This window comes from Crinia signifera, chromosome 4 (genome assembly GCF_055691185.1).
Source record: "Crinia signifera chromosome 4, ASM5569118v1, whole genome shotgun sequence".
Classification (NCBI taxonomy): Eukaryota; Metazoa; Chordata; class Amphibia; order Anura; family Myobatrachidae; genus Crinia; species Crinia signifera.
Genome location: NC_139220.1, coordinates 314367259 through 314383776, shown reverse-complemented (window position 1 = coordinate 314383776; position 16518 = coordinate 314367259). Strand labels below are relative to the sequence as shown.

At 47.6% G+C, this 16518-nt stretch overlaps 1 protein-coding gene across 1 annotated transcript in view; it reads right to left on the bottom strand.

The window, feature by feature from the left end:
- LOC146072193 (uncharacterized) overlaps nt 1–16518 on the bottom strand; it is a 42745-nt gene that overhangs the window by 21977 nt on the left and 4250 nt on the right. The window lies entirely within an intron of this gene.

Below are 16518 nucleotides of genomic sequence, written 5' to 3'. Positions count from 1 at the left end.
GTGGCCTAGTTATCTCCCAGCCTGGTCAGTGCGCAGTTCTCTGGAGTGGCCTAGTTATCTCCCCGCTTGGTCAGTGCGCAGTTCTTCGGAGTGGCCTAGTTATCTCCCAGCCTGGTCAGTGCGCAGATCTCCAGAGTGACCTAGGGCTTTATTCTGGTTTGTGCGGCTTGGCCGTACGCGTACGTCCCGGGTTTTTTTTTTATCTGCGCATGCGTACCATCCGCAATGCGCAGGCGCGAACACTCCACAACGCTTACGGACGGGTCTTTCCGTACGAAAAAACCTGTCCGCAAGAGTACGGTCATTGTGGGCGGCATAGGGGCGTGTTGAGGGGAGCGGCCGAAATAATGAGGGAACCTGGGCGTAAACATGGGCGTACACGGGGGTGTGTACAAAAAATGTACGGTGCTACTACCGCTCGATCGCCTAAAGCACCGGTCATTTCGGACACAAAACAGGCGGCCGCTAACCGCCACCTCAGACCACCCCTACAGATACCGCATGAGAGCGTACGCCTGGGTTTGCTAATTAACGCTGATTACTAGTCAAACACATACACCTGAATGTAATAAGCAATGCTGCAGTCTATTAAGTCCAAACCATGATTTCACTACCTGTAAGCCACACACAGCACTCTAACACATTGGAAGCTTATCTTTCTATACTTCTCTACATGTACAGGTTGGTTTCATTTAAGGTAAGAATAATTTTAAGACCTGCTTATAAATGTAAGGTAGGTATTTTTTTAACATTTAAACAGTTAAAATATTTTTTGTATTTTTTGTATCCTTTGTACGCATGTACATATATATAAATACATGCTTATATAAATGATCTTACCATGTATCCCCCTCAAACCTTGGGATAATTAAAAGCTCATCATTTAAGCAATATATATATATTTTTTACTATCATCCTGTTATCAATTTATACCCTAAATCTGTATTTAACAATAACCTATGGTTTCCTGCTAATATGAACTACAAATAATGATACACCTCGATATATCTCATTTTTATATTTAATTAATATTATTATTTTTATTATTATTTATATCTATTTTTATTCACATTTATTTTTATTTTTATTTTCATTTATTGTTATTATTATTCAATATACTGTATTCAAATATATACTTTTGTTTCCTAGCACGGCCACATATCTTGGCCATCGGGGGTAATTTGAGTGGCCTGCGACGCGACCGACGCGATGCCCCCGATTTTTTCATTGAAATGCATTGAAAACAGTGAAAAATCGGGTCGGTCGCGTCGTGTGCAGCTAAAAATGCTTAAATGGTCCAGACGCGATGCCCCCGATTTCCCCATAGGGAACAATGTTAAATGCCTCAATTTACCCGCGATGACCACGATTTCCCATAGGAAACAATGTTAAATGGATCAATTTACCCAAATCAGCATAGGAACAATAGTAAATGGGCCAAAAAGACCCCTGAACATTGAAATGTCCCCCCAAAAGTAGTTGACGCCACCCCGCCATCAACGTGAACCCGAAGCGTGGCGAGCGCAGCGAGCCCGCGAGGGGCGGCGGTGGCCCCGATTTTACCCCCGATGAGCGCGGTTCTGATCGGTGTGGCCGTGCTAGGAAACAAGTACCATACTTTTGCTTATATTATTTATGTATTATTCATTCGTTAATTATTCTTATTCCATTCATTGTACCATAAAGTGTGGCCACTTCCATTTTTCTATTTTAAAAAAAATCCTCTCATTATCCGCCTCCTATTGTGTGTATATAAAACTGCCTTAATATACATTACAGGCTTAAGGAGACCCAATATTTACTATGTGCCATACATTAGTATGAGTGACACGCATATGCGTCTCACAGGCGATTCCAATAAACTCCCCATCAGGTATCCCCCAGGTCTACACCTTTCAACTCACCATAAACTTAACCTAAACCTTAATAACTAAACTTATCTAATAAAAAAGACACAGACACAAGTGCTGGCGTTTCAAAATGAATGTCAATTTATTTTGACAATTAAACTAAACTATATATATAATGGTGGCGGCACCAAAGAACGGTCACTATAGGAAAGTGGGGTTAAAGATGTTTACCATACACACCATCGCTGGTGATCACTCTCCCCGGTCATCCACTCGTGCTAGTGGTGACCACCCCCCGGGCGGAAGCATGGCCGATGACCATAGATGTCAGGGGAGAGCGACACCCCACTATCTACACACACACACCTCAAGATCTTACAAGGATGACCGTTCTTTACCGCCAAAGCTAGGCCCTAAGCCGCAGCACCGCCACCGAGTAGGAAACGCTCAGCACTGTGTATCTAACCAACTAAAAACATCGCCCAAAAACAGAGCCACGCCCTCCGGGCTCAGATGAACACCATCGCTTCTATACAGCGCACTCCGCTGAAAGCTGATGGCGTCATGGCGAATAACACCCCCGCCATTGGTCAGCAGGTATTTCTCAACTGCAGCGTTCACCGTCTTCCGTGAACGCTCCAGGCGGGGGCAGGATACCGCATTTCTCCACACAATCCTCGATATAATGGAGGACCACACCAACCTACATGTTGGCAAATACAGCGAAATAAAATAGAGGTCCCGCACAATCACAGAACGTAGCTCAAGAGCGGTTACCCGCCCTAAGTCATTGCCACCCAGGTGGAATATAATGACTCTCGGGACCCCAAAATTTCGCAGGGCTCGAATCAGCCCAGCCTGCAGTCCTTTCCACAACATACCTCTCTCACCCAGCCACCTAACCTCCCCAGCCCGACGGAACACACGCACATCAGAGGCGATGGTCGCCCTAGAAGCCCAAAAGACAAAGGAATGTCCCATCATCCATATGGACTTAACGTCCTGTCGACCTGAAATATTTATAGAGAGGTTAGAAGGCTGTCGACAAACTGACACACCGCACACACATCACACTTGTTAGGAGAGAGGAATGGAAAAACCGTGGCCGACCAGCTCTTGAGGCACAAAACACACCGTCTGGAGTAAACTAACAAGTACGCCATGCCAGATTGTAATTATAGCCGAATTGTGCCCCCAGACGGATGTGAAAACACACCTCAAGGCCCCCACTGGAAGTTGACGAGCGCTTATGCGTCCAGTCGACCATGGTGAAAAGTGACAGATAAGGCTGGCCGAATGTACAGTAGGAGCAAGTTTCATCTTTGCTCCTTTGGTCATGGCTAGCCATGGCTAGCCATGGCTAGCCATGGCTATTCTATTGTTCTCAGCTGCAATACAATACGTATTGCAGCTGAGAACAATAGAATAGCCATGGCTAGCCATGGCTAGCCATGGCCAAAGGAGCAAAGATGAAACTTGCTCCTACTGTACCTTCGGAATGCTGCCGAGCGCCATCGACCCAAAGATTGAATCTCTGCGTCGGAGCAGCCCTCCGCAGCCGCCGAGGTAGCAGCCCCAATCCTAAAGGAATGAGACCCAAATTCCTTAGGATCGAGGCCCGTGGCCTCCAGCGCCCGCCCCAAGACGTGACAAAATTGGTATTTGGTGAGCGGTGACCCATCCTCATGCATCAGCCATGCGCCGGGTAGGTCCGGGCGCACCTGGGCGAAGGCCGAGACCAACGTCACAGGGCACGCCCTTTCCACCGTGCACGGGAGCAAGGACAGCCACCGCCCCCTCCCAGCCTGGTCCGTCTTAGAACGTCGCAGGTGACATAGCACCGAGTCAGCTTGGACCACCAGATCATCCACAGCCAGAGGTGAGGGTGTCCGTTTTGACGGGGCCACCAGCTCCCCAATCCTGAAGGCCCCGTGATATGCCATCACGTACGCCGTGCGGAACAAGAGGACCTCATAATAAGGCCAGCAAATGTCCCCCAGCAGTGCTGGAAGTAACGACATATCAATAGGGCGCCTGCAGACCGGGAGAGCGGGCGTAGCCCGCCGCCAACCCCGCAACGCCCTGGACACCAAAAATGACCGGGACGGGTCCGCCCTACCCTGCAGTGAGGAGAAAAAGGACACCCCTGACAAAGTCCTGCGCACGGAGGCCACAGAGCGACCAGCGGAGTATGAACTCCAAACAAAGGCCGCCATGGCCGCTTCAGGTGTCTTACCTGCTTGCGGAGCGGACAGTCTGAACTGCTCCCACTCCTGCCATCCAGCCTGATAGCAGTGGAGCGTCCTTGGCGCGATAGCCCACATGGCTAGCCCCTCCATTCCGGCCTGATCATCTGCCAAATATAAGAGGGACAGCATTCACCAACAATAGATGCATCAGGAGCCAGGGCCCGAAACTTCTCCCAGTCGGCCCTGGACAATGCGTCTGCCACAGAGTTCTCTACTCCGGGAACATGTTGTGCCACAAACTGTATGTTGAACAGCAGGCATCTCAGCACTAAGCGCGCAAGCAAGCGGACTACCGGCATGGAAGCTGAACCCTGCCTGTTGATTGAGTGCACTACTCCCAAGTTGTCGCACCAGAATATGATGCTGGAGTCGCAAAGCCTGTCTGCCCATAATTCCAGCGCCACTACAATGGGGAACAGCTCCAGCAGCAATAGGTTTTTTGTAAGCCCTTCCGACACCCATTCCACGGGCCATGGAGCGGCGCACCATGAACCGTGAAGGAAGGCTCCGAATCCCACTCCGCCCGCTGCATCAGTATACAATTGTAACTGTGCATTGGTGCGTGGGCTCGCAGGCCAAATAAGGACTCCATTGAACTGTTCCAGGAAGGAAAGCCAAGTGCGTAAGTCCCTCTTTATCTCTGCGGAGAGACGTACATAATGAAGGGGGTGTCTGACGCCTGACATGGATCTCTCTAACTTCCTACAAAAAACTCTACCCATGGGTATGACCCTGCATGCGAAATGCAGAAGCCCGAGGAGCGACTGGAGCTGGCGCAACTGTAGTTTACCCGTTGCCAATGCTAGGCTAATGGCTCCACGTAGCCGAGACAGCTTGTCATGGGGGAGGCGGCAACAGGCCGCCACTGTGTCGATTTCTATCCCCAAGAACGACAGGCATGGTACTGGGCCTTCCGTCTTGTCCGCCGCAATGGGGACCCCAAAATCCCGGAAAAGCTCCTGCAGGTATGTCAGCAGGAGCTTGCATCGATGGGAACCAGCAGGGCCCACACACAAGAAGTCATCTAAGTAGTGGGCCACACCAGTTTTGCCTGAACCCGACACTACGCACCAATGCAAGAAACTGCTAAAACGCTCGAAATAGGCGCAAGAAATCGAGCAGCCCATCGGCAGGCACCTGCCCACGTAAAAACCCGTGGGAAGGCGAAAGCCCATGAACCGGAACGATTCCAGATGAAGCTGGAGAAGGAGAAAGGCGGACTCAATGTCCACCTTGGCCAACAAGGCCCCGCGTCCGTGGCTGCGCACTATTTCAAGCGCCTGTTCGAACGACTGATACCGCACGCGGCACAAGTCTTCGGGGATGGAGTCATTAACAGAGCTGCCCAGGGGATGAGACAAGTGTTGGATAAGCCTAAACTTGCCGCCAGCCTTCTTTGGGACCACCCCTACCGGGGAGAGAACCAGGTTCTCAATAGGGGGTGACGGGAAGGGGCCCACCATCCTGCCCAGGCTCACCTCCTTGGCCACCTTCTCTAAGACTACCCCGGGCATCTGTATTGTGGATTTTAAATTACGGGGGGCATGCGCTATTACTTCCCCCCGAATTGGTAGACGGAAACCCATGTGAAAGCCTTGCTCTAAAAATTCAGCCTCCTCCCTACACGGGTACCGTCCCAGCCAGCTGGCCAAGCGTTCAACCCGCACAGGAGAAGGGGCCTTACTGAGGTGCGCCCCCGGCTGCTGCAGCCTGGGAGGTGCCCCCCTGCTTTCCTTTCCTGCAATCCTTAAATGGGTGATTGCCCCAGCATTTTGAGCATGCGTGCTTGAACTTGCATGAAGTGCCAAGGGCGCAACCCGCTCCATTGAAGGCGAAGCAACGCCCAGCGGGGGCTCCCCCCGCCCTCCCGCGAAAGGATTGCTGGTTTCTGCGAGGGGCGGGGCTGGATGCTGGCGTGGCCGCAGGAGCAGCCGCAGAAGCAGCCGCAGGCTTCGGCCCCATCTATATCTCCACGTCCTTACACCCAAAAGCCATAATGGCCAACCCGGACTGCTTGCGGCGGAAGTTCTCATCATAGGAGCGCCATGAGGAGTCGGCTTCTGAAAGGAACATCTCATGAATCATGTGCATGTAGCGCACCATGTTCATGTGTTCCTGCGGTCTTGTTTCTAAGTAACAAGCCGCGAACATAAACATGCCCGCCTGCCACCGGTGATAGGTGCAGTAGGCCTCCTCCCCAATACCCCCTCGTCTCTTCGCCGCGCGATATTCTTTTTTGATATTCGATATTTTCGATATTCTGCGCCGTCATGGCGAAGAAGCTGACGTACTTCCCGTCCCTAATGCGTTCTTGATATTCTGCGCCTGAGTCCTCTGAGCACGGCCGTGTTCTCGCATTGGACTACCTTTCCCCTAGGGAACAACAGGGACCCCGAGCTACCGCTGGAACTGGAGTGCCTACGGCACCTGTGCCTGCGCCCCCTGCGGGATTTACGGCCTCCCTCCTCCTCCGACGTTCCCGAGTCGGACCCGCCAGAGGAAGAGGAGGTATGTGCGGCCCTACGCCTGTGCCGCTTGCGCTTAGACGCTGACCCACCTGAAGTACCTTCCACTGGTACGAGGCTCATCTGGGAGGACTCCTCCACCAAACCCACCGGAGGGGTACCGGAAGCAACGATATCCCTCGCACTGAGAGGGGCCGTAGGTCTTGTAGCCGCGGCCGGGGCGGCCCTACCTGACAGGGCTGGGGTAGGGATCACTGAAGTGGACGAAGGGGCCGGACTGCTGTCAGGAGCACCCCCTCCCTGAGCAGGTGACTGCCTCATAAAATTGGACAGCAGGGACAGGAACTGCTGCACCCCCCCATCTGCAACCGCAGGTAGCGGGGGGAATGCAATTGGTACTGGCGCAGGAGGGGCAGGGGGCTGAGTACTGCGTAGTGGGACTAGCCTGGCCCTTCTAAGCAGCTGTCGTCTAGCCAGGTGCAGCGGAGACCTCATCCCTGTGGCCCTCACCCCCCTAGGTGTTTCAGCGGGGGCTGCTGGCACCATCTGGGCCCTATGCGGCCCCTGACCCCCTCCCCTGGCACGCCCACGGCCTCTACCCGGTCTATTATAGGTGGGAGAGGGGGCTCCGGAGGGGAGACCCCCCTGGGGCAGCCTGGAAGCCAGGATGGGGATGGATGAGGGGCGGAGGCTAGGCAAGACCCTAGCATCATGGGGCTGTGTAGAGGTGGGCTGTCTCGCTGGCGCGAATCCGCCTCTGGCGCTGGACCGGGTGGAAGGCCACGATCCAGGCCTAGCAGCCGCGCCAGCGTGTGTGCGGGGGCCTAGCCCTCTTCCGCGGACGTTTGCGGCACGGGCTCTACCCCTGCCCAACCCCCCCTGGACGCCGCGACCCCCGCCGCACGCGCCGCGGCCTGTATTCGCCGTACGCGAGGTCCGGCGCCGGGCCGCGTCATCAGCCGGCGCCGTGACCATCGCGTCAGGCTGTGCGGGCGGCTCAGGCGCCGACAGGCCTCGCCGCGATCCCCTCCGGTCCCCACTGGAACCACCAGGGACCACGCCGCTAGGCCCCGCGACCTCCCAGGCAGCCTCAGCAGAATCATTAAGGCGGGCAGGCGGGCGGGTAGCCCTACGCGGCCTATAGGCCATGATGAAAGTGATGCAGGTAAGAGATCACTCCTGGGCTAGTCTAGCTAGGTAGAGAGGGACAGATGAAGATAGAGAGGGACAGATCTAGAAGACAGAAAGAGAGAATATAGATTGAAAGCTCCATTTGTATAGAACAAATAGATATTTGCTGCAGAGCAGCGCTTGCCTGGTCCTGCAGCAGCTTTTCCAGACAGAGTAACGACTTCCTGTAAGCATATTCCTTTTCTTCCCTGTCTGTACCCTCCCACTGCTCTGATAGGCCTTGTGCCCATCCTATTTGCATGTCAGCTGACCTTCCAGTGTAACCTGGGGAACCCATCAGGGGTTTATGCTCTCTCATTGCTTATTCAGCATTCGTGGTTCTGTAAACTCACAAAATAATAGGACTCCGGATTTCCGGGTCCTGAACGCCGTGACACACATATGCGTGCCACAGGACGCGGCATGGGGGTCCGCGTAAACAGCATATGGACGCGACGGTCCACCCATTCAGGTGTCATTCCTAGTGGACGCGCACTGCATGCGTTCCACGAGCCTGAAGCTGGAACGCGGCGTGCGTTCCAGCCGGCCTCAAGCACCTTTGAATAGCGCTGTTTTACATTTTTATTCTCTATAAGGTAATTAACTTTATCTACAATTTCAATATCTGTATATAGGTCTGCCGCCTATACAAAATAGCATTTGCACTTTACTCTTAAAACATACGTTCTAGGGATCAATTGGATAATTATTTTCATTGAATGTACACTTCCTGTCTAAGGGTATTTAAAGCCAGCCCATTGACCAAGTGCCATACCTTTGATAAAGTTGTGATATCACGACGAAACATGTTAGGCAGCACTTGCTTTTACTAAACAAGGACTGGGAAGAATCTCTGACTCTGCCTACTGCCCCCCCCCCCCCCTCATCTGGTACTCTCCTGGAAGCCTTCCCTTTCATTGCCACCCTCCGGATCCCAGCTCTATTCCTAATCCCAAACTGGGAGTCATCAACCTACATTCTGTGGATATCCAATATCGCACCATCGTGAGGACCCTTCATCCAGAAGGTAATTAGATCTTCCTCCAGCGAGAAAATTGACCACAGCATTCATTTATTTCTGGGATCAGCGCAACCTAGTGAGGACCCCAATCTTGGGAACCAGATCATCCTCCAGCGTCTCCTAATACCATCTAGGACAGCAAATTGCCAACCACCATTTCGGTAGTGCACTACCCGGAGAGTAAAAAGCCCCCCTTATTCCAAGGGATACAAAGGCAGCTACGCAGAGACATAAGTATTGTCTTCCTTGTCCTATTTATATTTATTATATATTTTTTATTGTTTTTTGTCATTGACATTAATGTTACTGTCTTTCTATATTTTGCTTGTTTTTTAAATAATATTTTATATACATTAAAATTGTGATATCCAATTGATCCATTTAGCGCTCCACCTTTTTTTCCCACTTTTGTATCCACAAGAGGGCTTTACACCCCTCAAGTAGGAGCAGCTTAGCGGCACACCCCACAGGGCGCCTATTTCTACTCTGAGTTTCCAATCTCGAGTATACCTTCCATTCTATTATTTTTTTAACATTTATACACATTCAATAAGTGTTTTCATATACTTTAAACAGCAGCACACTCAAGCTACACAAGTCGACATGTGTCAACCTTTTCACTCTAATACAAACATTTTAATTTTTTAATTTTGCTAAACTTATATAAACCACATCTAAGAGCCACAAGGATGTGCCAGCAATGTTCTAAGGCCATGGCCACTATTTAGCAAACAATCTTTGTATAGTACCCAAAATACAGAACTGTACCACTTTCTGATCTGCTATGAATGGGATTTTAATACACTCTGGATGTAAAATGCCACCATTCACATTATTGCAAACACATCTCTACTGACTGGTTTTTTAGAAAGGACACATATGCATTCCTACACAAATGCCCCTTTTGCCCCTTGTTTGCCTACCTCACCCACTCCATGAGGAAATCATTGTTCTGGGCCTGCTTTTACCTACTAATGTAGGAGTTACCTCACCTGCACAGAAACTGCTTTCTCACCTATTAAGTTGCTCTGCACATGTGCTGACACAAACTAATTAGCTGGGAAAAGTTGGATATGAACATGTGAATGGCCATGGAGAGGGTTACACATGGGAAACTTCTACAACACGTCAATAAATGCACATAAATACCCTGGTCAGTAACTACACATAAATGTATTATTTGTTTGACACAAGAAATTACACATGCAACAATTGTGTGTTAATTGTGAAAATAAATTTATTTGCTGTTCAGCATCACAGCTTAGTAGACAATTTAATATCATCAATTAAAATAAAATATAAAATATTGACAAAAATTACAAACAGCAATAACAAGAGGTTGCATATCTCCAAACATGTGTTACCCTGCAAATGCAATGGTGAAAGAAATGTGGACACCAGAATACGACCTGCAACAACCAGGGAGAATACTAAGCATGATACACACCACCAAAAATAAAACCTGCATTTCTAGAGGTCAAAATAAGCACTTTAGTTCCCATTGCACAAAAATGGATAGATGGGCAACTCAGGAAAGAGATGTCCAGTGCAATTTAAAAATTTGGGGTCCAAACACAGAGGAAGTGACCCAGGTGTCATTATTTTGGCCCTTTTTTCCTCTTTTTGGATGGGGGCGTGGGGACAGGGGCCTTTGGCACTGAAGGCTTGCGCCGTCTTGGCCCAGTGGACAGAGGAGGGTCAGCAGAGGTGGTAGCTTGTGGAGCAGCTTGGGGTGGGGCAGCAGATGGGGGATTGTCCCTTAGGGACCTGGCGGTGGTGAGTAGCTCCGCCAGAATGTCATTCTGGTGGGTGAGTTGTTGGGCAATGCTTTGCATGCCAGCCCCGAGAATGTCATTGCTCTCTATCTTCTCCAGCATCTCCAACAACCTCACATCATATGAGGCCAGTGAATGGGTTGGCCGTATTGGTGGAGGCTGGACCACTTGCTCCACCTGTGGCTCTGAAGAGGAAGATGCTGCCGGTTCATCCTGTGCTTCTGCTTCTTCTAGGATAATAATTGAAAACAATGTCACCATCACATACACAAAAATTCTCTCTTACCAAATACAATGCATTACTGTGACTTACCATCAAAATCACCAGCAAATACCTCCACTGGGAGCTCACTATCCATATTGGATACCCCTATGACCTCGGCCACATCAATTACATCCAACGCCTCCTCCTCCAGGGGGGTATATTCCAAACTCTTTGGCATAGGCCCCCTCCCGGTGGACATGCTGTGGTTGTACCGGTCAGTCATCTTCCTCTTCAGTACAGTTTTGAAGTCTGACCACCTACAAAATCATAAATTCAAATATCAACATGACATATGTGCCCCACTGTGATATTGAACATTATGACTACGTTACATTTCCTAGTGTGGGTGATCTTATGTTTTTTATGCATATGTTTCCCACACACAAATTAATGTCTCTATTATGAGGCATTTCAGTGTCTCATCTCATTCATTAGGCCACTAAATGCGCATACATATATCACTATGCAGAAATGATAATCATCCATGGCCAAATTATGCACCTCCACCTGCTGTGAAACTACACATCCCACCATAGCTTGACAGTGTTGATAATATGGAGTTATTTAACTATGGGAAGACATGTTGGGATGTGTAGTTTCACACCACCTACATGTGCACATTTTTTACTTTCTTGTTTCAGTAGCATCATCTGGAACTTGTTACTACAACTCTTTTTCTACAACACACTTTCTGTTGTCCCATCACATACTTCACATGAGCAGAACTGTGCACATAACCTCACATCACACCAATGATGCATATTTCATATATAAATGTGGGTTATAAGACATGGTTGTGTTCACATGTGTCATTAAAGTGTAGCACTATCTACAAACACAACTTTCTATTATTCTCCAAACATACATGTAACATATGTACACACATATGACATTATCAGGGGGAGAAACACACTTGCCTTTTCTTCACTGATGCCAAATCTCTGACCACTGTTGACAACTGGTTCACTTCCTCTGTGATCTTCTCCCAAAGGTTTCTCCTTGCACTGGCACCTGGCTTCCTGGTAGGTAATTCTATCCATTCTCGTGCCCTGGGAACTAAAATTCTCAATTCTGCCTCTAGAAATGCAGGGTTTCTTTTTTTGGTGGTGGTATCCTGCTCAGTACTCGGCCTAGATGGTGCAGGTCGTTTTCTGGTGGCTGAATAGGAAGGGATTTGTTTGCAAGAGGCAAACAGAAAGACAAATGTGCCTTTTTGGGCGCACTCTTTTGTTGATTAAGTATAAGATATGATTGATTATCTAAAACATCACTTTTATTAGACTCTACACATAAAAATTAGGAAGCCTTACTAGCTACTATTATTGAACAGTCATATCCACATTGTACCTTTACTGTCAATAAAATAAACATTGTACATATTCGAGTAGACTTGAAATTTTGTTAGCTTTGGCACATCTTCATGCCCTCTATAAATTTTCAGCAGACATGATCAACATAGGCCTTAAATTGGCTGCCTCGGTCTCTCACCAAAATTTGTCTATAAGTTGCACATACTTTTATTATGCATCACATTACATGTTTGTTCATTTTTTTTTACTTTTTTTGAATTTTTATTAAAATATAATTTTTTCCTTAAAGTCTCCTGAAGCCCGCGTGAAAAAGTGCTCCCACAACCGGTGGCTCCTGTGTATCAGCTATTTGAACACTTTGCCTATGTTACCAACCAACTATTCGCCAGGAGTCTCCTCTCTGGTTACTAAGTTGGCCCCTAATTGGCACTGTTGGAATCTGGTCCGGGTTTAAGGTGTATAGGTAACCTTACGGCAGTAGTGTCAAATGAGAGTACCAGGTTGGTTGTATGGGGGAGCTAGGGTAAAGATCACTTCTGCTTTCCAATCCAGTACAATGTGTCCCCCTGGTACTCTCATTTGACACTACTGCCATAAGGTTACCTATACACCTTAAACCCGGACCAGATTCCAACAGTGCCAATTAGGGGCCAACTTAGTAACCAGAGAGGAGACTCCTGGCGAATAGTTGGTTGGTAACATAGGCAAAGTGTTCAAATAGCTGATACACAGGAGCCACCGGTTGTGGGAGCACTTTTTCACGCGGGCTTCAGGAGACTTTAAGGAAAAAATTATATTTTAATAAAAATTAAAAAAAAAGTAAAAAAAATGAACAAACATGTAATGTGATGCATAATAAAAGTATGTGCAACTTATAGACAAATTTTTGTGAGAGACCGAGGCAGCCAATTTAAGGCCTATGTTGATCATGTCTGCTGAAAATTTATAGAGGGCATGAAGATGTGCCAAAGCTAACAAAATTTCAATTCTACTCGAATATGTACAATGTTTATTTTATTGACAGTAAAGGTACAATGTGGATATGACTGTTCAATAATAGTAGCTAGTAAGGCTTCCTAATTTTTATGTGTAGAGTCTAATAAAAGTGATGTTTTAGATAATCAATCATATCTTATACTTAATCAACAAAAGAGTGCGCCCAAAAAGGCACATTTGTCTTTCTGTTTGCCTCTTGCAAACAAATCCCTTCCTATTCAGTCACAATACTGAATGTGTTGGGCGCACCACCAATCCAAGACTACAACAATTGTTGAGAGGTAGTCCAACATATTGGTTCAAACTGATGTATTTTTGGAGATTTTCAATTTGATGATATAAGTCTGTGCGGATCCAATACCCTTCTCTATATTCCGTTTTCTGGTGGCCCCAGTTCTCTCACCATGCAGTTGCTGGGTCACACATGTTTGGAAAGATGCAACCTCTTGTTCTGGCTGGTTGCTTGGCCCTTGTGGAGCTGCTGGCGTTGTTAGTGAGGGGCCCCCTTGCTCTTGGGCCATCCTTCTCCGCTGCTGCTCCCTCTGCCTCAAACTTTCAAGCAGGGATTCTGCTTGTGCTCTTTGTAAGGCGTCCTCAGCTGCGGAATCATCTGAGCTAGACATGTTTGCAGCAATTATGGTGAGCATCTGACTGGATATTTATATGGTAATCTCCCGCCTTGAACTAGGGGGTGTATATTTTTTACCGCAATGTAGTAGCTAATTTTCGCTGATATTTCCCGCCGATATTTCCCGCCGATATTTCCCGCCGATATATCCCGCCGATAATTTCTGCCGTTAATTACCGCAAAAATTACGCAGGTCTCAACGCACCTGAGCATTCACCTGTACATGCACATACACAGGTTGTTGACCATTGTGTGCTACATGGTGAAATGTGTGCACATGTTATTCCAATGATGAGTGTTTTTAGGTGGTCTCTGTTGGGAGTACATGTATACTTTCTTAAACAAATGTATCAACATACCAACATTATATTGCTTCCCTTACATTTGTTATGAGGATAAATTTGTCATACACCAACATGTTGTATGTGCCTTGTTATCAGCGTATGTATTAGTAGATGGTTGCATGTATAATTTTTCGCACACTGTATATAGAGTACGTCTCTCTCTACATTGAAAGCAAACTGTATGTTATGGTGTGTATATCGTTCCGATATACACACCATAACATACAGTTTGCTTTCAAGGTCCGCGAACGTTTATATTCGCAATCTGTACATATTGTTAAAAGTAAGATGGATTAATAAAGTTAATAATAAAAAAACTAGATTTTAGACCATTCAGCAACCACCAAAAGTTATATATGTACCTGCAATTAATAACTGCGCCATTGCCAATATGTCTTCAACAAGGGCTAACCCCTTTTCAAACGAAGAGCTGGTGGCCTTGGTAGAAATCATGGACCGACGCCTGGGGCCCAGGGGCCCATATGTAACAAATAGGGAGAAGCGGCGGGCGTATAATGCTGCCCATCGCTTAATCTACGCACAGACCGGCGTCCGCAGAAGCCTGGGCCAGGTGGAGCAGCGCTGGTCTGACCTGCGGCGGAGGCAGCCACACCTGCTATGCTCCATATGGCGCAATATTGCCCGATGTAAGTATATAATTTACAAATATTTATGCGTTTTGTAGCAATGAGTTCTGTAGTTTTAAAACATGTGCATGAGTATGTGGGTGTATATGGGGTGTATATGGGGGGTATATGGGGGTATATGGGGTGTATATGGGGGGTATATGGGGTGTATATGGGGTGTATATGGGGGTATAAGGGGGATATATGGGGGGTATATGGGGGGTATATGTATACCCTCTGATTTTGTGTGTAGCATATCAATTTGTTAGCATGATAAATGTATTAAATATAACTGAAATGATCAATTGTAATGTTATGAGCATGACTAATGTGACTTTTTCTTTCCCCCATTTTCATGAAACCCAACCTTCGATTTCTATACCACCAACATGAACATTTCAGCACGCGCCAGGGCACGCATGGAAGCCCGGGAGGAGGCAGCCCGGGAGGAGGCAGCCCAGGAGGAGGAAGAGGAGGAGGAGGCAGCCCAGGAGGAGGAAGAGGAGGAGGAGGCAGCCCAGGAAGAGGAGGAGGAGGCAGCCCAGGAGGAGGAAGAGGAGGAGGAGGCAGCCCAGGAGGTTGAAGAGGAGGAGGAGGAGACATTGGGGCCTGCTGGTGCCCTCCGCCTCTCAAGCTCCTCTTCCACCAGCCACTCCCCTACCCCACCCACACCCCTACCCCCACCCCCACCCCTTTCCAATCCCCACTCCAACCCACTACCTCTATCCCAACTCCAATCCCATCCCCCTTGCTCCTGACCCCCCCAACCACCAACACAGGACACCCAACCAGCAGCGAGCAGGATGTCTCCACTAGCCGTAAGTAAATAATGTGGCTAATGTTTACCTACACATTTCTACACATAAACAATCACAGCAACCACATATGTGTATCCAACATCATCATTAGTTGCAACATATCGCTGCAGGTCGACCCTGAGGTGTGGCCTGTCCTTCTCCAGGAACAAGGGTCCCCTTGGTGGATTTTTTGAGTGTGGCCATGCCTCACCCCTTGAATAATTGACATAACAGTACATCCAATGACATATCCTACATTAGTGGTGTTGAAGTTATGTGGGTCCAGGTGTTGTGTAACTACACTTCCCAGCATGATGTGCAACATTAATTTATAGATTGGCTTGTTAATAGTGTGTGAGGCCATGCGGATGCATGCTTTACAAACATAGCTGTAGGCCTATAATTTGTACAGCAATGTCCTACATTTTAAATAGTAAGGAGTGCTTAAGCCGCAACAATGTCATTACCCTTAAATAGCACAGCCTAATTGTGAGGTTAGAGGTGAGTCCCCCAACACAAACCTACCAATTGGGATACAGCATACATTCATCCAAGAAGGAGGAATTTATTTTATGTTATGTAATATGTACAGTATGTGTGTGTACACATATTAGTTTTTAGTACTGTGTTTACAGCAGACCCATCTTCAATGTAGTTGAAAAATGTATGAGGCCTTCACACTTAACTCACAACTTGGTATTATGTAAAAATACAACAAACATTTGTGTATATTATATATTAATTTTTTTTTTCCTTCACTACAGACACTGAACAGCACCAGGAGGAGGTGGCACGGATCATGAGGGATATATTCTTGACCCTCCTGTATTTAAATATACTTTATGCCCAACTTGATTTAATATTTTTTTTAAGTTTTTACGTTTCATAAAAAAAAAAATATTCTGTACAGTTAGAAGTTGCCTATGTTGTTAATCCAAAATATGTTTGAGGGTTTGTAAGGGCAGGTACATACAGATGTGTAATGTCAGTTATATTTGTATTTTGAGGTGAGGGGTAACGAT